This window comes from Protopterus annectens, chromosome 2.part1, assembly GCF_019279795.1.
Source record: "Protopterus annectens isolate FY-2018-M chromosome 2.part1, PAN1.0, whole genome shotgun sequence".
NCBI classification, from domain to species: Eukaryota; Metazoa; Chordata; order Ceratodontiformes; family Protopteridae; genus Protopterus; species Protopterus annectens.
In genome coordinates, this window is record NC_056729.1 from 1,834,350,117 (window position 1) to 1,834,375,522 (window position 25,406).

General features: G+C 45.0%; 1 protein-coding gene across 3 annotated transcripts in view; it reads right to left on the reverse strand.

Annotated features, from left to right (window-relative positions):
• The window catches only part of AP2B1 (adaptor related protein complex 2 subunit beta 1), a 1,330,026-nt gene that overhangs the window by 106,747 nt on the left and 1,197,873 nt on the right, over positions 1-25,406 (reverse strand). The window lies entirely within an intron of this gene.

Genomic DNA, 25,406 nt, shown 5'->3' on the forward strand with positions numbered 1-25,406 from the left:
TAGTTTTCCTGGCCTCCTGTAGAAGCCCAAGCCCGTTCTCAGACAAGTAGTGTTTTAAAACTATCACCCAAAATGTCAACTGAAGAGTGGACAAGTAAGGGTGAATGAGAAAACCATAGTCTTGTGTGAGATGATCTATCTGGTGAGTTAACTTCTTAGGATTGCCCCTGGCCAGCTGAAAGAGAAGGGGGAACCAGTGCTGTCTGAGCCAAAAAGGAGTGGGCAGCAAGATTCTTGGAGAGTCCTTTCTGATCTTGTACAGGAGCCTTTGAAGTAGAAGAGGAGGAGGGTAAGCATACTGTATTGAAGCATTCCCCTTCCAAGAAAAGGACATGGCGTCCATCTTCCCCATTACTGGACTTGTGACTCAAACAGAAGTGAGGACATTACCAGTTCAGAGGAGAGGCTAAAAAGATCCCACTTGAGGAATACCCCACTGATGTACTACGTCCAGAAACACCTCTCTGTGATGCATCCATTCATGAGGTTGTGTCCTGGTCCATCTCAGGGAGTCTGTCAACATTGCTGTGTTCTGAAGGAATGTAGACCACCTGAAGGGTTACCTGATGGTGGACAGCCAAATCCCAGGCTGGAAGGGCTAATCTGCAAAGAAGATAAGACCCTCATGCCTCAGTTTGTTAATGTACCACGAATGTGATGTTGTCTGTAAAGACCTTTAAAGGGTCTGGATGCCAAAGAAAATGGAAGGCCTGAACAGCAAGAATGAGCACAGTCATTTATTTTATATTGATGGGATCTGGCATCCAATTAAGGGGCCACAGACCCTGAAACCTCAGATTGTTGGTAGAGTCTCCCCACCCCATACTGGAAGTGCCCTTGAACAGTTCTTGGGTAGGGGTAGGGGTAGGAGTCTGAAAAGGTAATCCACCAGTGAATCACCAGTTTCAGACAAGTGAGTAAGGGAACTGGAAACTTTGGAGGATGGCAGTGCTAGAGCCAGACCGTCTTTAGGTACCGCTGAAGCTTCTTCATATGAAGCTTGGCAAATGGAAGCATGGGAATGATAGATATCATGAACTATAGGGTTATGAAAATTTTCTTGTAAGAGAAAGGGGAAGAAGAGACTGGAGTAGGTTTGTCAAGAGACAGAACCTTGGGAGAATGAAGAGAAGCCAACACTGCAATGGTTTAGATTTTGCAATCCAGAAAACTGTGGTCTTGGGAAGCAGTCAGAAAGTACAGTTGTGTACACTCACCATAAATGTAGATGGTCGAGTGTATTCACTGTTGCAGTCATTACATTTGGGTAATCTGCTGGCAGGTTGCCCTCACTCGGCCTGAATATCAAAGTCTTGGGTCCTGCGTCGGTTGCTGTCTCCCCATCCATGACGTCAGGTCGTCAGGGGTATAAAACATTCAACCAACGCCATTTTATTCAGTTGTTCTTGCCCCAGATGTCAGGTGCCCCCCAAATGGGGAGCAAATATATATATATATGTATGTAAATGCACTTTTAGCAACATAACTTTACCTTCATCTAAAAGCAGTGAAGGAAAGAGAAGTTCTAGAAAAAGGGGGATGGCGGGTGGGTAACCCGGACTGCAACAGTGAATACACTCGAACATCTACATTCATGGTAAGTGTACACAACTGTACTATGTTCTTCGTGTTTCACTGTTGCAGTCATTACATTTGGGTAGAAACCCAAAGCTATGGATGGGAGGATGGAACTAAATAGATTAGGAGCGGCTATAAGGCCCTGCAGACCTGCAGTGGCAAAGCCTGCCCTGGATTTAGAGAAGAGAGGCAAATGCTAATGCTTTGTAAAAGTATGAACAGAGCTCCAAGTAGCAGCTTCTAGAATGTCTTTGGTTGGAACTCCTCTGAGAAAGGCTGCTGAGGTAGAGGCAGAGGCAGCCCTGGTGGAATGTGACCTGATTCCCTCTGCACCGGTTTACCATGATGCAAGTAGCAGAAACGAATGCAGTGGCTTATCCATTTAGAAACAGTCTGCTTTGATATAACCTTTCCCTCTGATCCTGCAGCAAATGCCACCAGTAGTTGCTCCGACTTTCTTAAAGATTTGGTCCTGTTTAAGTAGAATCTTAGTTGTCTGTGTACATCCAATGAATGCAGAATCCGCTCCCCCTTGTTCTGCGGATTTGGGTAAAATGTTGGCAGGTGAACAGTTTGGTTAAGAGCCACACTGGATACCACCTTAGGTATAAAGGAAGGATTGGTCCTGAGGGACACCCTGTCCGGGTAAAATGTAACAAAAGGCTCCACAGCCATGAGGGCCTGTAGTTCTGAAACCCTTCTTGCTGAAGTGATTGCTAAAAGGAAAGCTGTTTTCCAAGATAAAAAATTTATATCCGCAGTAGCTGCTGGTTCAAAGGAGGCAGGGTGAGTTTTTCCAGCACAAAATTGAGGTCCCATGCAGGAGTTGGTGATCTTCTGGGAGGCCTTAAATTTTTGACCCCTCTAAGATACTGTTTTAGCAGAGGATGAGAAAAGATGGGAGGCTCCGTGTTGTAATGAGCCGAGATGGAAGAGGCATGGATTTTTATTGAAGACAAAGAAAGGCCCTTGTCAAGCATCACAGTCAAGTACTGTAAAATCTGAGGAATATTTGGTTTTGCTGTGTCCATTCCTTGTGTTTGGTTCCAAGCACAGAATCTCTTCCATTTATCATCATAAGATTTTCTAGTACTAGACCTTCTGGCTTCCAAAATGACATCCATCACATATTTACTGAGAGGTGTTGTTTGAATAATTACATGATCAGCCATGCTGCCAGGTTCAGAGTTTGGAGCGGGGTGTGCAGAATATGATTGTTCTGCTGAGACAGTACATGAGGTATTTGAGGCAAGTAACAAGGAGGGAGTTGAGACATATTCCTTAGAATTGGGTACCAGTGCTAGCGAGGCCAGTCCGGAGCAATTAGGATCATTTTTGTTTTTTCCTGTCTGACCTTTAGTAAGACCTTGAGGAGAAAAGGCAGAGGTGGAAAGGCGTAGACTGATAGGTTTTTCCAACTGAAGGATAGGGCATCCACTTTCCATGCTTGTCTGTGATAAGTCCTTGTGCAGAATTTGTCCAGTTGATAATTTTGGGGAGAGGCAAATAGATCTATGTCTGGGCTCCCGCATTTCTGTGTTACCATGCTGAAGACTTGCGGATCCTGTTTCCACTCGTGAGGGTCCATAAGACTTTTGCTTAGGTCGTCTGCTAGAGTATTTTGTTTTCCTGGCAGGAATTGAGCTTGAAGATGTACTTGGTAAGTCAAGGCTGTGTCCCACAATGCCATGTCTAGTCTGCAAAGGGGGTAGGAATGTGTACCCTCCCTTGCTTGTTTATGTACCACATAACCGTGGTGTTGTCCGTCTATCAGTAGTTGTCCTGGATGAAGTAAGTCCTTGAAGGCTGTCAGGGCATTCAGAACAGCTAGCATCTCTTTCTGGTTGATATGCAGATGCATTTGTTTTGGGTTCCATATGCCCTGAATGCATCTCCCTGCCAGGTGGGCCCCCCAAGCATAGTCTGATGCATCTGTAGTTGGGGTTTGGGTGGCAGGGGGTAGAGTGAACGACAGTCCCTTGTTTTGATGACATGTCTCTGCCCACCAAAGAAACTCCTGTTGTAGGCAGGGAATGAGAGGAATCATTGTTTCCAGACTGTGACAATGTTGACTCCATAAACGTTTTAGATACCACTGAAGTTTCCTCATATGCAGTCTTGCATATGGAATTAGTAGAATGCAGGATGCCATGAACCCCAAAGCCTGCAGAATTTGTCTTGCAGACAACTGGGTTTTTGTTGCCATATGTCTGAAGTATATAGTCAGTTGCCTTTGTTTGTCTGGCGTAAGGTAAGCCATCTTGGCAGTTGTATTCAAGCTTGCACCCAGGAATGTAATTTTTAGAGAGGGTACCAGTTGCGATTTCTTTTCATTTATTGTGTACCCTAGGCATGTTAGAAGCCTTTTTACAAATGCCAGATGTTGAAGAAGAATGTCCTTGTTCTCTACTTGAATGAGACAGTCGTCCAACTAAGGATAGATTTGTATCCTTCTTTGTCTGCAAAATGCAATTACTGGTGCCAAGCACTTTGTAAAGACCCTGAGTGCAGTAGATAAGCCAAAGGGCAGTGCAGAGAATTGGTAATGCATAAAACCTGCCTTGAAGCGGAGGTACCTTCTGCACGATTTCCTTATTGGGATATGCAGGAATGCCTCTTAAGTCTAGAGTCACTAACCAAGCGTTCTTGCCCAGCACAGGCAGTAGCTGTTATAAAGTCAGCATTTTGAATTTTGGAATGTCCAGGAAAGTGATCAAAATCAATAAGTCCAGTACTGGACGCCAGGCATCGTCTTTTCTGGGTAACAGGAACAGTCTTGAATAAAAACCTTGTCCTTTTTCCTGTTCTGGTACTGGTTGAATAGCCCCCATATCCATGAGGGACGTAAAGTACAGTTGTGTACCTACCATAAATGTAGATGTTCGAGTGTATTCACTGTTGCAGTCATTACACTTGGGTTATCCTGCTGGCAGGCGACCCGCAGTTGGCCCAAGTTCCAAAGTCTTGGTCCGGCATTGGTTGCTGTCGCCTCTTCCCTGACGTCAGTGTGCCAGGGGTATAAAAGTTGCAACCAATGCCATTTTCTTCAGTTTTTCTTGCCCCAGATGACAGGTGCCCTTAGATAGGAAGGCTGGAAAGATAAAATTATGCCAAGAAACATGCATATATTACTATAAACATTTCCTTCATCTACAAGCAAATACACCACATAGGTAGTATAGAGATGAGAAGTACAGAAAAGTCCCAGCAATGAAAAAAGGGGGGATGGTGGGTGGGTAACCTGGACTGCAACAGTGAACACACTCAAACATCTACATTTATGGTAGGTACACAACTGTACTATGTTCATCGTGTTTCACTGTTGCAGTCATTACACTTGGGTAGAATCCCAAAGCTGAGGTTGGGTGGCTTGGTCTAAATTGGATTTGGAGAGGCTACCAGGCCCTGCAGAACTGCAGTGGCAAAGCCTGCTCTGGATTTAGAGTAGAGAGGTAAGTGGTAGTGCTTGGTGAAGGTGTGCACTGAGCTCCAGGTTGCAGCTTCTAAAATGTCTTTGGTTGGTACTCCTCTGAGGAAAGCTGCTGAAGTGGCTGCTGCTCTGGTAGAATGAGGCCTAATGCCCTTAGGCACTGATTTGCCATGTTGTGCATAACAGAAGCGGATGCAGTGTCCTATCCATTTTGAGATTGTCTGCTTTGTAATAGGCTTTCCTTGTGATCCTGCAGCATATGCTACAAAAAGTTGCTCAGTTTTTCTGAAAGCTTTTGTTTTGTCCAAACAGAATCATAGCTGTCTGTGTATATCAAAAGCGTGCAGAAGTCTCTCCCCTTTATTCTGGGGATTTGGGTAAAAAGTAGGTAAATGAATGGTTTGGTTTAAGGCCACATTGGAGACCACCTTTGGCATGAATGTTGGGTTTGTCCTAAGAGACACCCTGTCCTGATGAAAAATGAGGAAAGGTTCCACAGCCATTAATGCCTGTAACTCTGAGACTCTTCGTGCAGAAGTTATTGCTAGGAGCAGAGCAGTTTTCCATGACAAGAATTTTAGATCAGCTGGGCTGGCTGGTTCAAAAAGAGGCAGTGTGAGTTTTTCTAAAACAAAATTGAGGTCCCAAGTAGGGACTGGTGCTCTCCTTGGGGATCTTATATTTTTTGCCCCTCTGAGGTACTGTCGTAGTAGAGGATGTGAAAAAATAGGAGGTTCCGTATTGTAATGAGCTGAAATGGCAGAGGCATGGATTTTAACAGATGAGAAAGATAAGCCTTTGTCCAACATCTCAGTTAGGTATTGTAAAATCTGAGGTATATTAGGGACAAGTGGTTCGAGCCCTTGTGCCTGGTTCCAAGCACAGAATCTCTTCCATTTTTTTCTGCATAAGATTTCCTAGTGCTGGGCCTCCAGGCTTCTAAAATGACATCCATAACAGCTTTAGAGAGAGGTGCAGTCTGAGTGGCTACATTATCTGCCATGCTGCCAGGTTAAAGGTTCTGAGTTGACTGTGCAGAATCTGATTGTCTTGTGTCAGAAGATGAGGCATTTGAGGTAGAAGCCAAGCTGGGCCTTGAGACAAATTCTTTAGGATTGGGTACCAGTGCTGGCGTGGCCAGTCTGGTGCAATCCGGATCATTCTTGGCCTTTCTTTTCTGACTTTTAGTAACACCTTGGTGAAAAGAGGCATCGGAGGGAAGGCATAGACTGTCAGGCCTTTCCAGCTAAATGAAAGAGCATCCACTTTCCATGCTTAAGAATGATAAGTTCTTGTGCAAAATTTCTGTATTTGGCAATTGTGAGGGGAGGCAAGGAGATCTATGTCTGGGCGTCCCCATTTCCTTGTTATCATGCTGAATACTTGTGGATTGAGCTTCCATTCGTGACGATCCATGAGATTTCTGCTTGGTTCGTCTGCCAGTGTGTTTTTTGTTCCTGGCAGGAATTGTGCCTGCAGATGTACTTGATAGGTCAGTGCTGTGTTCCACAAAGTCATGGCTTGTCTGCATAGGAGGTAGGAATGTGTGCCCCCTTGCTTGTTTATGTACCACATAACTGTGGTATTGTCCGTCTTTATTAATACTTGTCCTGGATGTATTAGGTCCTGGATGTATTAGGTCCTTGAAAGCTGTCCGGGCATTCTGTACAGTTAGCATCTCTTTTTGATTGATGTGAAGATGCATTTGTTCCTTGGTCCACATGCCCTGAATACATTTTCCTGCCATATGTGCACCCCAGGCATAATCTGATGCATCTGTTGCTATTGTCTGCCTGGTTGTGGGTAAAGTGAAAGGCTGTCCCTTGTTGTGGTGACAGGCCTGGGCCCACCATCGAAACTCCTGTTGTAGGCAAGGAATTAAGGTTACGATTGTCTCCAGGCTGTGACAATGCTGAGTCCAAACACTTTTTAAGTACCACTGTAGTTTCCTCATATGCAGTTTTGCATATGGAATTAGTAGAATGCAGGATGCCATGAAGCCCAGGACCTGCAGATTTTTTCTTGCAGGGAGCTGGGTTTTTGTTGCCATCATTTGAAAGTAATTAGTCAGTTGCCTTTGTCTGGCGTGAGATAAACCATCTGGGCAGTTGTATTTAAGCTTGCACCCAGGAATATTATCTCTTGAGAGGGCACTAGTTTTGATTTATTTTCGTTTACTGTGTACCCTAGACAAATTAGCAATCTTTTTACAAATGCCAGATGTTTTAGAAGACTGTCCTTGCTCTCTGCTTGAATAAGGCAATCGCCAAGTAGGGATATATTTGAATTCCTTTTTGTCTGCAAAATGTAATTGCTGGTGCCAGGTATTTTGTGAAGACCCTGGGAACAGTAGATAAGCCAAAGGGCAGTGCAGAGAATTGGTAATGCATTGAGCCTGCTATGAATCTGAGGTATCTTCTGCAAGATTGTCTGACTGGGATATGCAGGTATGCCTCCTTGAGGTCCAAAGTAACTAGCCAAGCCTTTTTGCCCAGCATTGGCAGAAGTTGCTGTAGTGTTAACAATTTGAATTTTGGAACATCCAGGAAAGTATTTAGGATTGACAGGTCCAGTATTGGTCTCCAGGCTTTGTCCTTTCTGGGTACTAAGAAAAGTCTTGAGTAAAATCTCTGTCCCTGTTCTTGCTGTGGAACTTTTTGAACAGCTCCCATGTCCATAAGAGCAGCAATCTGTTTTTGTGCCTCTGCCCATTGGTTTTGTGGCAGGTCTGGCATACCTTTTGGTTTTGGAAGTGTGTGGAAGTGGAACCTGTAACCCTGACAAAACAATAGTCAGCACCCATTGGTCCTGGGTGATCATGTGCCAGTTTTTTGAGAAAAGTGCTAGATTCCCCCCTAGGGGTGCTGTCAAGAGGTAAGTGCTTGGCATTTGCACAGGGAAGTCATTGGGACTGTTTCCTATAAAGTTGTGATTTGTCTTCCCCTCATTTGGGGGCAGAAGCACCCCCATTGCTTAGGTCTGTAGGAGACTTGGGGCTGTGATCTGCCTCTTGGGTGTCTGTATCTGCCTCTGTGGCCTGTCTGACACTGGAAAGGACCAATTTTTTGAAGGCCAGTTTCTGCTAAATCTAGGTGGTTGAACCTGTAAGAAATCTTTCACTGTCTGCATTGACTTTGCTTTATCCTCCATTTTCTTTAACACCTTTTCTGCCTTAACACCAAACAAAGTATCAGGCTGTAATGGAGCATCCAATAATTTTACTTTAACATGGTCAGGTAAATTTTGTTCTTTCAACCAAGCATGCCTTTGAATAACAGAGCCTGTTACTGCGGCTCTACAAGAAGCCTCTAATGAATCAAAACCACATTGCAGAGTATGCTTTCCCACTTGTTCAATTGCATGCAATAAATCCTGTATTTTTTTACTGTCAGAACCTTCTGTATTTGAAACCATTTTCTGCTTTAACAAAGACATGCGGTACTGTTGGTATTTAAACATGTGAAACTTGACAGTTTAAAGCTCTTACAGCTAAAGTAGCAGAAGTGTAAACTTTTTTTCCCCTATCTGTCCAGAGCTCTGGAATCCCTATCCGAGGGGACAGGATTTTTAGCAGTAGAAGCCTTAACCCCTTTAGGACCCTGGGAAATTGTTTCTGGGTCTGCAGCGGGGTTTTTGTAAAGACATTTATGAGAGTCAGGGACTCTGTAGTACCTATCTGGCTTGACTGGTGCAGGGGTAAAGAATCAGGAGACAGACTGGATTCAGAAAAAACATCATCAACAATATCAAGCACAGGGGGGATGGCCAGGGGCCTGTGCTGAGGCAACAAAAGGAAGTCTCTGAGCCTTTTCTTGGATTCAGAATAATCCTGGCTCTCCCAATGGAAATGCTACCTCATGGTGTGCAGGGTTTCCCCAAAAGAATAATCCTCAGGCGGAGAGGCTGAAGGTATGGACTCTTCTGCATCAGAGTCCTCATAGGGAGGGAGAGAATATCCCTGATCAGAAGAGGAATCAGAGGAAATGGAAACCTGGTCAGAGGAGTCATAATCAGTATCCTGCCTAGGCCTTTTGTCGGGGGGGGGGGCCCTGATTAAGGTAATTAGGTCTTCGGCTATTTTAAGCATCTGTTTCTTTGGCATGGATGACTGTTCTGGGGAATGCTGTACTTGTTTCCTTGTCTTTAACGGTGTTTTTGACTTTGCCTTTGCTGCTGTAGTGGGCTTAATTGTAAGCTGTGAAGGTCTGAAAACACCCTCAGAAGCCGATGCCTGCTCAGCGGCTCCGGACCCATCTGAGGGTATAGTTTCCGTAGGCCCAATACCTTGGGTTTCCACAGGCCTCGGTGTCTCCATGTGGCTGTCGGTTACGGCCTGTGGCTCTGAGGTAGCAGGTGTCAGGGGCTGCGAAAGTGCCTCACTGAGAACCGGCGAAACAGCGACTGGCCTAGAAGAGACTACACCGTCCGTTTTGGACCTCGGATGCCTGTCCTTTTCTTTGTCTTTGCGTTTTTTATAAATTGCAGTCGTCGGTTGTTCCGATGGCATTATGTAATTAAACCTTCGACCAAAAAAATGTAGAGCAAAATCAAACCGACGTTTAATAGTTCGTTTATTGACTCAAGCACAAAACCGACAACTAGTAACGTCGTGGTCAGGGCCTAGGCAAGGAATAGAGTAAGAATGAAAATCCTTATGAGGTATTTGCTTCCCACAAGAAATATAATTATTAACTTTTACTGACATCGGTCTGGAGCAAGAAAATGTTTCCCCAACGGGGTACTTGGCTTTATTGAAGACTTCGGTTCTGAAATTCAATTTTGAAAATCTCAGGAGTCGGCCGACCGGCACTTGCGAACTGCTTTTGCTTCGGGCACTGTACGGCAAGAAAGACTGGAGAAAATGGCGTCGGTTGCAACTTTTATATCCCTGGCGCACTGACGTCAGGGAAGAGGCGACAGCAACAGACGCCGGACCACGACTTTGGAACTTGGGCCGACTGCGGGTCGCCTGTCAACAGGATAACCCAAGTGTAATGACTGCAACAGTGAAACACAATGAACATCTTGTTTCTGAGCCTCTGCCCATTGATTTTGTGGCAGATCTGGCCAACCATCTGGAATTGACAAAGTATGGAAATGAAATCTGTACCCCTCTGATACTATGTTTAATACCCACTTGTCCTGGGTAATTAACTGCCAATTTTGAGCATGAAGTGCCAATTTTCCCCCCAAGGGGGCTGCTAAAAGACAAGAGCTTGGTGATGGTAGAGGGAAAGTCGTTGAGACTGCTTATTGTAGGGTTGTGCTTTGTTTCCTCCAGATTTGGAGGTGGAGGCACCCCATTGCTTTGACCTGTAAGAACCCTGTGATTGGTATCTAGAGCCTTTTGAGCACCTGGATTTGCCTTGAGAGGCTCTGTTGGACACAGGAAAGGATCAATTTTTAGTAGGCCAGTGCCTACTGAATCTGGGTGGCTGCACTTGTAAGAAATCTTTTACAGTTTGCATAGATTTAGCTTTGTCTTCCATTTTCTTTAAAACCTCTTCTGCCTTATTACCAAAGAGTATCATAATGTAAACAGGGGCATCCAACAATTTAGATTTAACATGATCACGCAGATTTTTCTCCTTGAGCCAGGCATGCCTTCTAATCACAGATCCAGTAACTGCGGCCCTGCAAGAGGCCTCCAAGGAATCAAAACCACATTGCAAAGTATGCTTTCCAGCCTGTTCTGCTGCATGCAATAATTCCTGTAATTCCTTATTTTCCACACAATCAGAAATCAACATTTTCTGTTTCAATAAGCCCATAACATGCTGTTGATATTTAAGCATATGAAACTGGCAGTTTAAGGCCCTAATTGCCAAGGTTGCAGACGTATAAACCTTCTTTCCCCATCTATCCAGCACCCTGGAATCTCTATCAGAGGGGGTAGGATTTTTGGCTGTAGAGGCCTTTACACCTTTGGGACCCTGTGAGATAGTTTCAGGATCAGCAGCAGGATTTTTGAATAGAAATTTGTGGGAGTCAGGAACCCTGTAATATCTGTCTGGCTTACTAGGAGCCGGAGGTAGGGAATCAGGAGCCATGCTTGATTCCGAAAACACGTCATCAACAATGTCTAATACAGGAGGTACAGCCAAAGGCCAATGCTGAGGAAGAAGGAGGAAATCAATGAGCCTCTTTTTTGATTCAGAGAAATCCTGACTCTCCCAATGAAAATGTTCCCTTAAAGTATGCAAGGTTTCTCCAAAAGAATAATCCTCAAGAGGAGATGCAGATGGGATGGATTCTTCTGCATCAGAATCCTCATAGGGTGGTATAGAAAATGAAACCTGATCTGAAGATTCATAATCAGTGTCTTGTCTAGGCCTCTTAGCAAGGGGGGGGGGTTAGGAACCCCTGATCAAGGTAATTAAGTCCTCAGCCATTTTGATCATCTGTTTTTTAGGCATAGGGGCCTGAGCACGTGGCGCATGCATCATTTTTTTAGACTTAGATGTTTTTTATCTTGTTTTTGAAGCTGGTGTCGGTTTTATATAAAAATGTTGAGGCCTGAAAACACCCTCGGAAACCGGTGCCTGCTCAGCAGCTCGAGACCATTCCAAGGGAGGGTTCAATACTCTGAGAATCTTGCGGCATACCAGACTCCCCATGGGTCGCGGTAGAGGCCTGCGACTTAAAAGTAGCGGGTATAGGGGCTGCGAAAGCACCTCACTGAGTACCGGCGAACCGGCGACTGGCTTAGGAGAAGCTTCGTCATTAGTTTTGGACCTCAACGGTCTGTCTCTGTTATTTTCTTTGCGTTTTTTTGTGAACTCCGGTAGTCGGATTGCTAACCAACGACATTTCAGGGTAATTAAATCTGGATCCAAAATATTTTGATGCAAAAATATACCGATGCTTAATAGTGCGTTGGTTAAATCTAGCACAAAACCGACAGCAAGGCACGTTATGATCTGGGCCTAGGCAAGGAATACAGTACAAATGAAAATCCTTAAGAGGTATTTGCTTCCCACAAGTAATGCAATTATTAACTTTTACTGACATTGGTAAGGAGCAAGAAAAAGTTTCCCGAATGGGGTACTTAGCTTTAGTTGATGACTTCGGTTCTGAAACTCGAATGCGAAAATTTCAGGAGTCGGCTGACCGGCACATGCGAACTGCTTCTGCCTTGGGCACTATGCGGCAAGAAAGACCGAATAAAATGGCGTTGGCTGCATGTTTTATACTCCTGACGTCATGGAAGAGGAGACAGCAACCGACACAGGACCCAAGACTTTGATATTCAGGCCAACTGAGGGCAACCTGCCAGAAGATTACACAAATGTAATGACTGCAACAGTGAAACACGAAGAACATCTGACTTCTTGAGAATGGTTAATCCCACTCTGCACAGAAGGAGCAAGGTGAAGTGTAGATCCTGCAGAAGCCTGGATTGATAAGAGACCTGAAGAAGCATGTCGTCCAAGATAGGTGTCTTTTATGTCTAGGGAAACCAAAAAAGCCTGTGGAAGTAAGATAGTAAAACAAGAGTCTGCAGGGAAAGCATTCAGAAAGAAGGAATCTTTAGAAAAATATTTAGCAAGCAGATATCTAGGACCAGTCTCCAAGACCCATCTTTTTTTGGGAACCAGAAACATTCTGGAATAAAACCCTGTTTCTCTTTGGGATTCTGGAACAGGTTGGATGGTGCCCTGATCCAGTAAAGCCTGCAGGCCCACACAAAAATGAGGAAGTTAGTCCTGAGAAGGGGGGAAAGGATGTCCATACCATAAAATAACCATGACAGAAAATGTACAGAATCCCAGAGACTGAAGTAATCTGTTCTGTTGCTAGACAGGAAGAGACAGGGGAACCTGGCGAAGGGGAACCGGAGAAAGAAAACTTTATTGTCATTCACAAAGTACAGTTGTGCACACCTACCATAAATGTAGATGTTTGAGTGTATTCACTGTTGCAGTCATCACACTTGGGTTATCTGCCTGCAGGTAGCCCTCAGTTGGCCAGAATACCAGAGGCTTATTATTTCTGCGTCAGATGCTGTCGCTTATTCCATGATGTCAGGTCGTCAGAGGTATAAAAACAGGCAGCCATTACAACAGTTTTTTTTGTCCTCAATGTCAGGAGCCCCCAAATAGGGAGCTAGGGAATGGTGTGGAAAACACCACCAGTAAAAAGTAAATATCCATACCAGTAGGAATAGCCATAGAGAGGAGAGACAAGAGATGGAGAAAACCAGGGGGCTGGAGGGAGGGAAACCAGGACTGCAACAGTGAATACACTCGAACATCTACATTTATGGTAAGTGTATACAACTGTACTATGTTCTTCGTGTTTCACTGTTGCAGTCATCACACCTGGGTTGATTCCCAAAGCTGAGGAAGGGTGGAGGCAGCCAAGAAGAGTTAGGGTTGGCTAGTAAGGCCTTGCAAGACTGCTGTAGCAAATCCTGCCCTGGATTTGGAAAAGATAGGTAGGTGGTAATGCTTGGTGAAGGTGTATACAGAACTCCAGGTAGCAGCTTCCAGTATTGTCCCTGGTAGGGACTCCCCTAAGAAATGCTGTAGAGGTAGATGTAGTCCTAGTGGAATGTGTTTTGACCCCCTGAGGGGTTGGCTTTCCATGGTGCTTGTAGCAGAAATGGATGCAGTGTGATATCCATTTGTAAATGGTTTGTTTTGAAATGGCCTTGCCCTCTCTGCCCCTGTTGCAAAGCTGACTAGCAGCTGGCCAGATTTTCCTATCAAGAAAGAACCTGAGCTGTCTGTGCACGTTCAAAGACTGCAGGATCCTCTCCCCTTTATTCTGAGGATAAGGGAAGAAGGTAGGCAAATGGATGGATTGGTTGAGAGCCACACTGTACACTACTTTAGGCATAAAGGAAGGGTTAGTCCTGAGGGAAACCCTGTCAGCATGGAAAATAATGAAGGGTTCCACAGCCATCAATGCTTGTAACTCAGACACTCGTTTAGCTGAAGTGATGACTAAAAGCAATGCTGTTTTCCAAGAGAGGAATTTTAACTCTGCTGAAGCAGCAGGTTCAAAAAGGGGAAGTGTGAGCTTTTCCAGTACAAAGTTAAAGTCCCAAGCAGGGGTGGGTGCTCTCCTTGGTGGCCTTACGTTGCTTGCCTCTCTCAGGAACTGTTTGATGAGGGGGTGAGAGAAAAGGGGTGGCTCAGTATTGTAATGAGCCGAGCTGGCAGAGGCATGGATCTTAATGGAAGAAAAGAATAGGCCTCTGTGGAGTAGATCTGCTAAACAATCCAGGATTAGAGGTAAGGAGGGAAGTGCTGTGTCCTCTCTTTTAGACTGAATCCAAGAACAACATCTTTTCCACTTTTCAGCATAGTATTTCCCAGTACTGGGCATTCTGGCTTCAAGGATGACATCCAGCACCCGTTTGCTTAGGGCTGCTGGTGTAGTATCTAAGGAATAAGCCAGGCTGCAAGATTTAGGGTTTGCAATTGTGGATGCAAAATCTGTCCCTCCTGCTGGGAAAGCAGGGTTGGGGTCTGGTGTAGGTGCCAGGGTGGCACCATTGTCAGGCTGCGCAGGATTGGGTACCAGTGCTGGCATGGCCAGTCCGGGGCAATCAGAATTGTCCTTGGCCTTTCTTGTCTTATCTTGAGTAAAATCTTGAGAAAAGGGTCAGAGGGGGAAAGGCATAGATTGAGAGGTTTTCTCATTGAAATGATAGTGCATCCACCTTCCAGGCCCTGCTGTGAGGTTTCCTGGTGCATGATTTGCTTAACTGGTGGTTGTTGGAGGGAGGCAAAGAGATCCACCTTTGGGGTCCCCCATTTCTGGATCAGAAGGTTGAAGGTGCAGGCCTCCAATTTCCACTCGTGTGGGTCTAGGAGATTTCTGCTTAAGTCGTCTGCTAGTGAGTTTTGTTTGCCTGGCAGGAATTGAGCTTATAGATGGATTTGGTTGTCCAAGGCAGTGTTCCACAAGGCCATGGGTAACCTGCAGTGTGGGTAAGAATGGGTTCCCCCCTGCTTGTTCACGTACCACATAACTGTGGTGTTGTCTGTTTTTATCAGCAGTTGTCCTGGAAAGATTCTGTACAGCTAGCATCTCTTTTTGGTTGATGTACAGGAGAATTTGACTTGGGCTCCAGTGGCCCTGAATACATTTGCCAGCTATGTGGGCCCCTCATGCATAGTCTGATGAGTCTGTGGTCAGGGTCTGGGTGGCATGGGGTAGAGTAAAAGGCAGTCCCTTGTTGTGGTTGCATGCTTCTGCCCACCAAAGGAACTCTGTCCTTAGACAAGGTATGATAGGAATGACCGTTTCCAAGTCCTGAGAATAGTGGCACCAAAGACTTTTTAAGTACCACTGAAATTTCCTCACATGCAGTCTTGCATATGAAATTTGCAGAATACATGAGGCCATAAACCCTAGGGCTTGCAGTATTTTTCTTGCAGATAGCTGGGTTTTGGTGGCCATTTGTCTGAAGTAATCTGTCAGATAGGCCTGTTTTTCTGAAGTGAGGAATGCATCTGGGAAGTTGTGTCCAAGCTTGCTCCCAGGAATACAATCTTTTGACTGGGTACCAGTTGTGATTTCATTTCGTTGATGGTGTACCCCAATGAAAAGAGAAGGCTTTTTACAAATGCCAGGTGCTGAAGCAGCAATTCCTGACTGTCCGCCTGAATCAGGCAGCTGTCCAATTAGGGGTAAATTTGGATTTTTCTCTGCCTCCAGTATGCAATGGCTGGAGAGCCAGGCATTTTGTGAATACCCTGGGTGCAGTAGATAAGCCAAAGAAAGTGCAGAGAAAGTACAGTTTTGTACCTACCAAAAATGTAGATGTTCGAGTGTTCACCCTGCTGCAGTCATCACACTTAGGGTTATCCTGTCATCAGGCGGTCCCGCAGTCGGCCGGAATTCCAAAGTCTTGGTCCGGCATCAGTTGCTGTTGCCTCTTCCCTGACATCAGTGCGCCAGGGGTATATATAATGCAACCAATGCCATTTTCTTCAGTTTTTTTTTGCCCCAGATGTCAGGTACCCCCAAAAAGGTGGTCAGAATTAGTACCAAATGGAGTGAACACTGCACAAACACAAAATCCCTTCAGCTATAAGCAAATACATCAGTAAGGCATAGAAGAGATTTTGCCAGTAGATCAGAGGGGATGGAGGGAGGGTAACCTGGACTGCAGCAGGGTGAACACTCGAACATCTACATTTATGGTAGGTACAAAACTGTACTATGTTCATCGTGTTACCCTGCTGCAGTCATCACACTTGGGTTGAATCCCAAAGCTAAGGAAGGGGGAAGGTATCATAGAGGGTTAGTGGAGGCAATAAGGCCCTGCAGAACTGCAGTGGCGAAGCCCGCCCTGGACTTAGAGTAAAGAGGTAAGTGATGGTGTTTGGTAAAGGTGTGTACTGAACTCCAAGTTGCAGCTTCTAAAATTTTCTTGGTTGGAAAGGCTGTAGAGGTAGCTGTTGCCCTGGTAGAGTGGGATCTAATGGTGGCAGGAACTGGTTTGCCATGATGGGTATAGCAGAAACGTATGCAATGATCTATCCATTTAGAAATGGTTTGCTTAGATATAGCCTTCCCTTGAGAAGCTGTAGCATAGGATATAAAGAGCTGGTCAGTATTTCTGAAAGCCTTAGTTTTGTCCAAGTAGTAACGAAGCTGCCTGTGAATGTCCAAGGAATGCAGGAGTCTCTCACCTTTGTTCTGTGGATTGGGGAAGAAGGTGGGTAAGTGGATGGTTTGATTTAAAGCTACACTGGAAACCACCTTAGGCATAAAGGAAGGATTAGTTTGTAGAGAAACTCTGTCTTGATGAAAAATGAGGAAAGGTTCCACTGCCATTAGTGCCTGTAGCTCTGAGACTCTCCTAGCTGAAGTTATTGCTAGGAGCAGGGCAGTCTTCCATGATAGGAACTGAAGATCTGCAGAGAAAGCTGGTTCAAAGGGAGGTAGCGTTAGTTTTTCCAGAACAAAGTTAAGGTCCCATGTTGGTGTAGGAGCTTTCCTGGGTGGTCTAATGTTTTTTGCCCCTCTGAGGAACTGCCTTAGAAGGGGATGTGAAAATAAAGGTGGAACCGTGTTGTAGTGAGCTGAAATAGCTGAAGCATGGATTTTAATTGAGGAAAAGGAAAGTCCTTTGTGCAACATCTCAGCTAAATACTGTAGAATGTGAGGCATGTGAGGCTGAATTGTGTCTTGGCCTTTAGCTTGGTTCCAGGCGCAAAACCTTTTCCATTTGTCCGAATAAGCCTTCCTGGTGCTTGGCCTCCTGGCTTCCAGAATAACATCCAGAACTGCTTGTGAAAGAGGAGCTGGTTGGATGTTTAGTGGATTTGCCATGCAGCCAGATTTAAAGTTTTGAGATGACTGTGAAGAATCTGTTTGTTTTGTTGTGTGAGCAAATGGGGTATTTCAGGCAATATCCATGGTGGGCTGTGGGCCATATTTTTCAATAGCGGGTACCAGTGCTGGCGTGGCCAGTCTGGGGCTATGAGAATCAGTCGTGGTCTCTCCTTTTTGACCTTCAAAAGAAGCTTTGTGAGGAGAGGTAATGGAGGGAAGGCATATGCTGTCAGGATTTTCCAACTGAAAGAGAGAGAGTCCACTTTCCAAGCTTGATGGTGGAATGTCCTTGTACAAAATTTTGTCAGTTGGTAGTTTTGAGGACTGGCAAACAGGTCTATGTTTGGAAGGCCCCATTTTTGAGTTATCATTGCAAATATTTGTGGATCTATTTTCCACTCTTGGGGATCTTTGATGTTTCTGCTGAGGTTGTCTGCCAATGTGTTCTTCTGTCCTGGCAGGAATTGAGCTTGTAACTGGACTTGGTAGGCCAGAGCTGTGTTCCATAAGATCATTGCTTGCCTGCATAGAGGGTAGGAATGTGGACCCCCTTGTTTGTTTATGTACCACATTACTGTGGTGTTGTCCGTCTTTATTGCAAGTTGTCCTGGATGTAATAGATCCTTGAAGGCTGTCAGAGCTTTCTGTACAGCTAGCATCTCTTTTTGATTTATGTGCAGATTTCTTTGATCTGCTGTCCATAGGCCTTGAATGCATTGTCCTGCCATGTGTGCCCCCCAGGCGTAGTCTGAAGCATCTGTTGTGATAGTCTGCCTGGCTGGGGGCAAGATGAAAGGCTGACCCTTGTTGAGGTGACATGCCTGTGACCACCATAGAAATTTCTGTTGTAGGCAGAGAATGAGAGATATCATTTTGTCCAAGCTGTGGCTGTGTTGAGACCATACACTTTTTAGGTACCACTGTAATTTCCTCATATGCAGCTTTGCAAATGGTATTATTAGTATGCAAGATGCCATGAAGCCCAAAGCCTGCAGAATTTTTCTTGCAGTTAATTGGGTCTTTGTTGCCATTGTCTTGAAATATTGAGTCAGTTGTAGTTGCTTGTCTGGCGTAAGATAAGCCTTCTGGGTTGTTGTATTCAGGCTGGCACCCAGGAATGTCATTTTTTGTGAGGGTACTAGTTTTGACTTCTTTTCGTTTACTGTGTACCCCAGGCAGTTTACTAGATGCTTTACAAAGGCCAGATGATGTAAGAGACTGTCTTTGCTTTCTGCTTGGATGAGGCAGTCGTCCAGGTATGGATATATTTGAATTCCTCTTTGTCTGCAGTATACAATTACTGGTGCCAGGCATTTTGTGAAAACTCTGGGCGCAGTAGATAAGCCAAAGGGCAGTGCAGAGAATTGGTAATGGGTTGAACCTGCAATGAAACGGAGGCATCTTCTGCAACTTTGTCTGATAGGGACATGCAGGTATGCCTCCTTGAGGTCCAACGTTACTAGCCATGCTTCCTTGCCCAACATGGGAAGTAGCTGCTGTAGTGTTAGCATCTTGAATTTGGGTACTTGTAAGTAAGTGTTTAGAATTGAAAGGTCCAGAATTGGTCTCCAGGCATTGTCCTTTCTGGGCACTAGAAAGAGTCTTGAGTAAAATCCTTGGCCTTGCTCTCGAGTAGGTACCAGTTGAATGGCTCTCATGTCCATGAGAGCTGTAATTTGCTTTTGTGCCTCTGCCCATTGATTTTGTGGCAGGTTTGGCATTCCTATTTTCATTGGCAAGGTGTGAAAGTGGAATCTGTATCCTCGTAAAATTATGTCTAGGACCCATTTGTCCTTTGTGACTATGTGCCAGTTGTCTGCAAAAAGTGCGAGTTTCCCCCCCCCAAGGGGGCTGCCAAGAGAATATTGCTTGGCCAGATGAGGTGCAAGTCATTGAGTTTGCCTTCTGGTGGATTGAGACCTGTCTTCTCCTCCCTTCTGTGTTGTAGTGCCCCATTGGCGAGGTTTATACTGGGCTTGTGGTTGTCCTCTGCCCCTTGGGCGTCTGTATTTACCCCTCTGTGGTCTGTCAGTGGCTGGAAAGGACCAATTTTTTGTTAGCCTGTTTCTGCTGAAGCGAGGGGGTTGTACTTGTAGGAAATCTTTGACTGTCTGCATAGATTTTGCCTTATCTTCCATTTTCTTTAAAACTTCTTCTGCTTTAACTCTAAAAAGAACATCCTGCTGTAAGGGAGCATCTAATAGTTTTGATTTAACATGATCAGGCAGAGTTTGTTCCTTTAACCAAGCATGCCTACGTATAACAGACCCAGTGACAGCTGCTCTGCAGGAGGCCTCCAAAGAATCAAACCCACATTGTAAGGAATGTTTGCCCACCTGCTCAGTGGCGTGCAACAGATCCTGTACTTCTTTCAATTCAGATTGTTGAGGAAGAGTGGTTATTCTTTGCTTTAACTGAGAGATTAGAAACTGCTGATACTTAAGCATATGAAATTGACAATTCAGTGCCCTCATAGCTAGTGTGGCTGAGGTGTAAACCTTTTTCCCCCACCTGTCTAGTGCTCTGGAATCCCTCTCAGAAGGTACTGGGTTTTTAGCCATAGATGCCTTAGCCCCCTTGGGACCCTGGGAGATAGTCTCTGGGTCAGCTACTGGGCTTTTGTAAAGAAATTTGTGGGAATCAGGCACTCTGTAGTATCTGTCAGGCTTAGGAGCAGGAGGTAGAGAGTCTGGGTTGAAACTGGATTCTAAATAGACATCATCCACAATGTCCAAAACTGGTGGGATGGCAAGTGGTCTATGTTGGGGGAGTAAAAGAAACTCTCTGAGCCTTATCTTTGAATCAGAGTAGTCTTGACCTTCCCAGTGAAAATGTTCCCTCATAGTGTGTAAAGTTTCCCCAAAGGAGTAGTCTTCAGGAGGAGAAGCTGAGGGAATAGAGTCCTCAGCATCAGAATCTTCATAAGGAGAGAAGGAATAGTCTTGGTCCTCAGAGGAGTCTGAAGAAATGGACATTTGCTCAGAGGAAGCAAAATCTTCCTCTTGTCTAGGCCTTTTGTCAGGAGGGGGCTGTGAACCCCTGATTAAAGAAATCAAATCTTCAGCCATTTTGAGCATCTGTTTCTTAGGCATAGGGCCTTGAACAGGAGACTGAAGTGCAGTCCTTTTAGATTTAGGAGTCCTTGACTTAGAAAACGTTTTAATGGCGACAGTCGTCGGTCTGAAAACGTCTTCAGAAACTGACGGCGTTTCCGTAGCACCGACGTCTTTTGAAGCAAAGTTATCGGAAGGGCCTGAAGTAAAAGGCTGCGTCGGAATGGTACATTCCGTCAAAATTTCCGTAACGGTCTCGGGTTCCAGATCTGCGGTAGTCAGGGGCTGCGTCGGAGCCCCACTGAGGACCGGAGAACCAGAGACCGGATCAGCAGAGGCCTCGGAAACTGGCTTAGGCCTGGGCTGCCTGTCCTTATCCCTGCGTTTTTTGTGCACGCCGGTAGTCGGTTGCTCCGACGGCATGTTGTAGTTAAATTTCCTACCGAAGTAGTGTCATGTGAAATCAAATTGTCTTTTAATAGTACGCTTATTAAACCTAGCACAAAACCGACAAGAAGTGACGTTGTGGTCTGGGCCTAGGCAAGGTATGCAATAAGAATGAAAATCCTTATGAGGTATTTGCTTCCCACAAGAAATACAATTGTTAACTTTTTCTGACATCGGTCTGAGGCAAGAAAAGTTTCCCCAACGGGGTACTTAGCTTTATAGAAGACTTTGGTCTGAAATTCGAATTTGAAAATCTCAGGAGTCGGCCGACCGGCACTTGCGAACTGCTTCTGCTTCGGGCACCGCGCGGCAAGAAAGACTGAAGAAAATGGCGTTGGTTGCATTATATATACCCCTGGAGCACTGACGTCAGGGAAGAGGCGACAGCAACCGACGCCGGACCAAGACTTTGGAATTCCAGCCGACTGCGGGACTGCCTGACGACAGGATAACCCCAAGTGTGATGACTGCAGCAGGGTAACACGATGAACATCTGATAATGCACAGACTTCTGCTCTGAAACGTAGATACTTCCTACATGACTCCCTTATGGGGATGTGCAGACAGGTTTATTTTAAATCTAGGGTGACTAACCAGGCATCCTTGGCTAACATTGAGAGAAGCTGTTGCAGGGTAAGCATCTTGAATTTTGGTACCACCAGGAAGGTATTGAGAGTGTAAAGATCCAGGATTGGGTGCCAAGAGCCCTCTTTCCTGGGTACCAGGAAAAGTCTGGAATAGAATCCTTGACCCCTCTATTCTACTGGAACAGGCTGAATAGGTCTGATATTGAGCAGGGAAACTACTTGGTTTTGAGCTTCTGCCCACTGGTTTGGAAGGAGGTCTGGAACCCGCTTGGGGTTGGCAGTGAATGGAAATAAAATTTGTACCTCTGGGATAGAATGTTGAGGACCCATCGGTCTTGAGTAATGGGCATGCAAGTTTTCCTCCTAGGGGCACAAGCAACTGGATTGGGAAGCAGACTTGAGAAGTCATTGTGAGTTTTTTCCATACGGAGGTGTCTTACCACTCCCTGCTTTAGGGGTGGGGGCACTCCATTGCTTAGATCTCTGCATACCCTGAGACTGTAGTCTGGGTGGTCTGTTTTCCCTGGGTCTTGTTTGGGAAGGCTTGGAAGGAGTTGGAAAGGACCAGTGTTTTGAAGGGCAACGCCTACTGAATCTAAGTGGTTGCACTTGTACGAATTCTTTAACAGTTTGCATAGATTTAGCCTTTTTTTCCATCTTTTTAAGAACTTCTTCTGCTTTGGTGCCAAACAGTCCTTATTCAAAGGAGCATCTAGTAATTTAGATTTTACATGATCTGGCAAGGTCTGCTCCTTCAGCCAAGCATGTCTTCTCAGTACAGAGCCAATAACTGCTGCCCTGCAAGATGCTTCTAGGGCATCAAAGCCACACTGCAAAGTATGCTTACTAACTTGGTTTGCAGAGTGCAAAAGCTTCTGCAATTCTTTATTTTCTGCATAATCTGGAAAGGTTGCCACTTTTTGTTTAATAATTTCCATAATATGATGCTGGTATTTCAGCATGTGAAACTGGCAATTCAATGCCCTGACAGCAAGAGTTGCAGAGGTATATACCCTTCTTACCCCATCTGTCCACATTTCTGGAATTCCTGTCCGAAGGGGTAGGATTTTTGGCTGTAGTAGCCTTAATACCTTTAGGTCCCTGGGAAATGATCTCTGGATCAGCAGTAGGATTCTTGACAAGAAACTTGTGAGAATCAGGTACTCTGTAGTACCTGTCTGGTTTCCTAGGGGCTGGAGGTAAAGTGTCTGGAGTAAGACTGAATTCCATGAAAAGATCATCCAGGAGAGGGGATATAGCTAAGGGCCTGTGCTGAGGCAACTCTAAAAATTCTTTGAGGCTCTTTTTGGACTGAGGACAGTCTTGACATTCCCACTGGAAATGCTCCCTTAAGGTATGCAAGGTTTCATCAAAAGAAAAATCCTCTGGAGGGGAGGCAGAGGGAATTAATTCCTCTGCATCTGAATCCTCATAGGCAGAATAAGGGCATGTCTTCATAAACAGAAAGAAGAGAGTCATCGGACTCCTGATCTGTAGAACCTGTACGGGACTGAGTTATTGCTCTCTTAGCAGGGGAAGGCTGGCTTCCCCTAATCAGCGTAATAAGGTCTTCAGCCACTCTAAGCATTTGTTTTTGAGGCATAGGTGCCTGAGCATGCACGCTGGTCATCAGTTTTCTAGGCGTAGTATGTATTCTGGGCCTAAAAAACTTGGTAGTTTTACTTAAAAATGAAGTTGTCGGTTTGATTCGAATATCGGTATGATGAAAAACTCCCTGCACAATGGCTCCAGACTCATCCAAGGTAGAGACATCTGCTGGTTCCATAGTCGAAGAAGCATCTCGTGGCACACCGGACTCCATATAGGTCTCAGCAGAGGCCTGCGAATCCATAGAAGCGGGCATCAGGGGCTGCAAAGGCACCTCACTGAGCACCGGCTGACTGGCGACTAGTTTAACGGAAGCGTCGTCGGCAGTTTTGGACCTATGCTATCTGTCTCTGTCTTTATCTTTAAGTTTTTTCGGAATAATCGGTAGTCGGATGGCTTACTGAAGCCATTTCAGAATACGGTGATCGAGAGCGAAAGAATTTAGCAACAAAGATAGCCTAATGAATGGTTCGGTCGTTAAACAAGGCACAAAACAGTCAGTGAGGGACGCCGTGGTCTGGGCCTAAACAGGTGACGCAGTAAGAATGAAAATCTCTGCGAGGTATTTGCTTTCCACAGGCAAGACAATTTGCTAACTTTTTCTGACATCTGTTTAGAGCAAGACAAAAGGATCCCCAATGGGGTACTTAGCTTTAGAAGACTTCAGGATTATTCAACTCGAAAATGAAAAATTCAAGTAGTGGCCGACCGGCACTTGCGAACTACTTCTGCTTTGGGCTCCTCCTCGGCAAGAAAGACTGATGTAATGGCATCGGCTGCCTGTTTTTATACCCCGACGATCTGACGTCATGGCAGAAGCGACAGCATCCGACGCAGAAATGCTAAGTCTCTGGTATTCTGGCCAACTGAGGGCTACCTGCAGGCAGATAACCCAAGTGTGAAGACTGCAACAGTGAAACACGAAGAACATTTACACAGCAGTGTAGCTGAACAAAATTACAATGCTTCATTCTCAATGCAGGAAACAATCGCACATACAGAGAAAAATTAATAAAATATCACAGTAGAATTTTAATAAGTAGCAATCTGTAAGTAAAGTAGGACAGCAGTGACTCACACCCATCCCAGAACAGGAGACAAAGAAGACAAGGAACAATATGAAGGTAATATTGTCAAAGTAAAATTGAAACAATAGCAGCATATCTATGAACAGAATGAATTATTGCAGTTTGTATATTGCACTTTACAGTCCTTCAGTGTGTAGGTGAGCTAACTTAGTACTGCACTTAGTTATTGCACATCCATAAAATAAGCCCATTGATAGGCTGGTTATGTAACAGACATCATGGTTGGTTTTCCCAAGAGTTCAACAGTCTAATGGAGAGCGCAAAGAAACTTTTTTTTTTAGTCTGGTGGTCTTACAATGCAAGCTTCTGTTATCTCCTGCCTGAGGACAGGTGAGTGTACAGACCATTGGCAGGATGCGTTGGGTCGCTGGGATTCTTTTGGCCCTGTTGATGCACCGGCATTTATGTAGATCCTCCAGAGGTGTAAGGGAGGTGCCAACGATTCTTTCTGCCGACCTTACAACTCTCTTGAGAGCCTTCCGTTCCTGACTGTTACAGCTCCCACACCAGACCGCAATGCTGTTAGTCATGACACTTTCAAAGGTGTCCCTACAAAAATGTCTGAAGTATGGAGCTTGATAATTTTTCCCTTCCTAAGTTTCCTTAGAAAGTGCAAGCGCTGCTGAGCTTTTTTGACTGTGCTGGACACAGACTGACCAGGATAAGTTGTCAGTGATATGAACACCTAAGAACTTTGTACTCTTGACCCTTTCCACTGTTATCCCTTTCATCACTAGAGGTTTGTGTGGTACTTGAGATCTTCTGAAATCAACAAATCAACTCCTTTGTCTTGCTGACATTCAATGCTAGATTGAACAACTACTGGTCTGGTGTGACAGCAACAATCTCTTTCCTGTAGGTCTCCTCCTCTCAGTCTTTGACTAGGCCTATAACAGTGGTGTCATTTGCAAACTTGATGATTCTATTTGTCTCATGTGTGGCCAATGCAGTCATGTGTCAGCAGAGTGAAAATTAGAGGGCTTAAGACATACCCCTGTGGTACTCCTGTGTTCAGGATGATACTTCCAGAGCTGTTGTCTCCCACACAAACCTTTTGAGGCCTTTCAGTAAGGAAGCTCAGAATCCAAATGCATAAATGACAGTCGATGCCCAGTTGAAGTAGCTTCGATATCAGATTCTGAGGGATGACAGTGTTGAAGGCAGAACTGAAATCGATGAATAGCAGTCTTGGGTCAGTGTTTCATGGACAGCTAGTGAGATGGCACCCTCTGTACTCTGGTTTGTCCTGTATGCAAATTGCAGTGTGTCCAGTGTCACAGGTAAGATTGAGGCTATATGATGAGAAAGTAAATCAGAT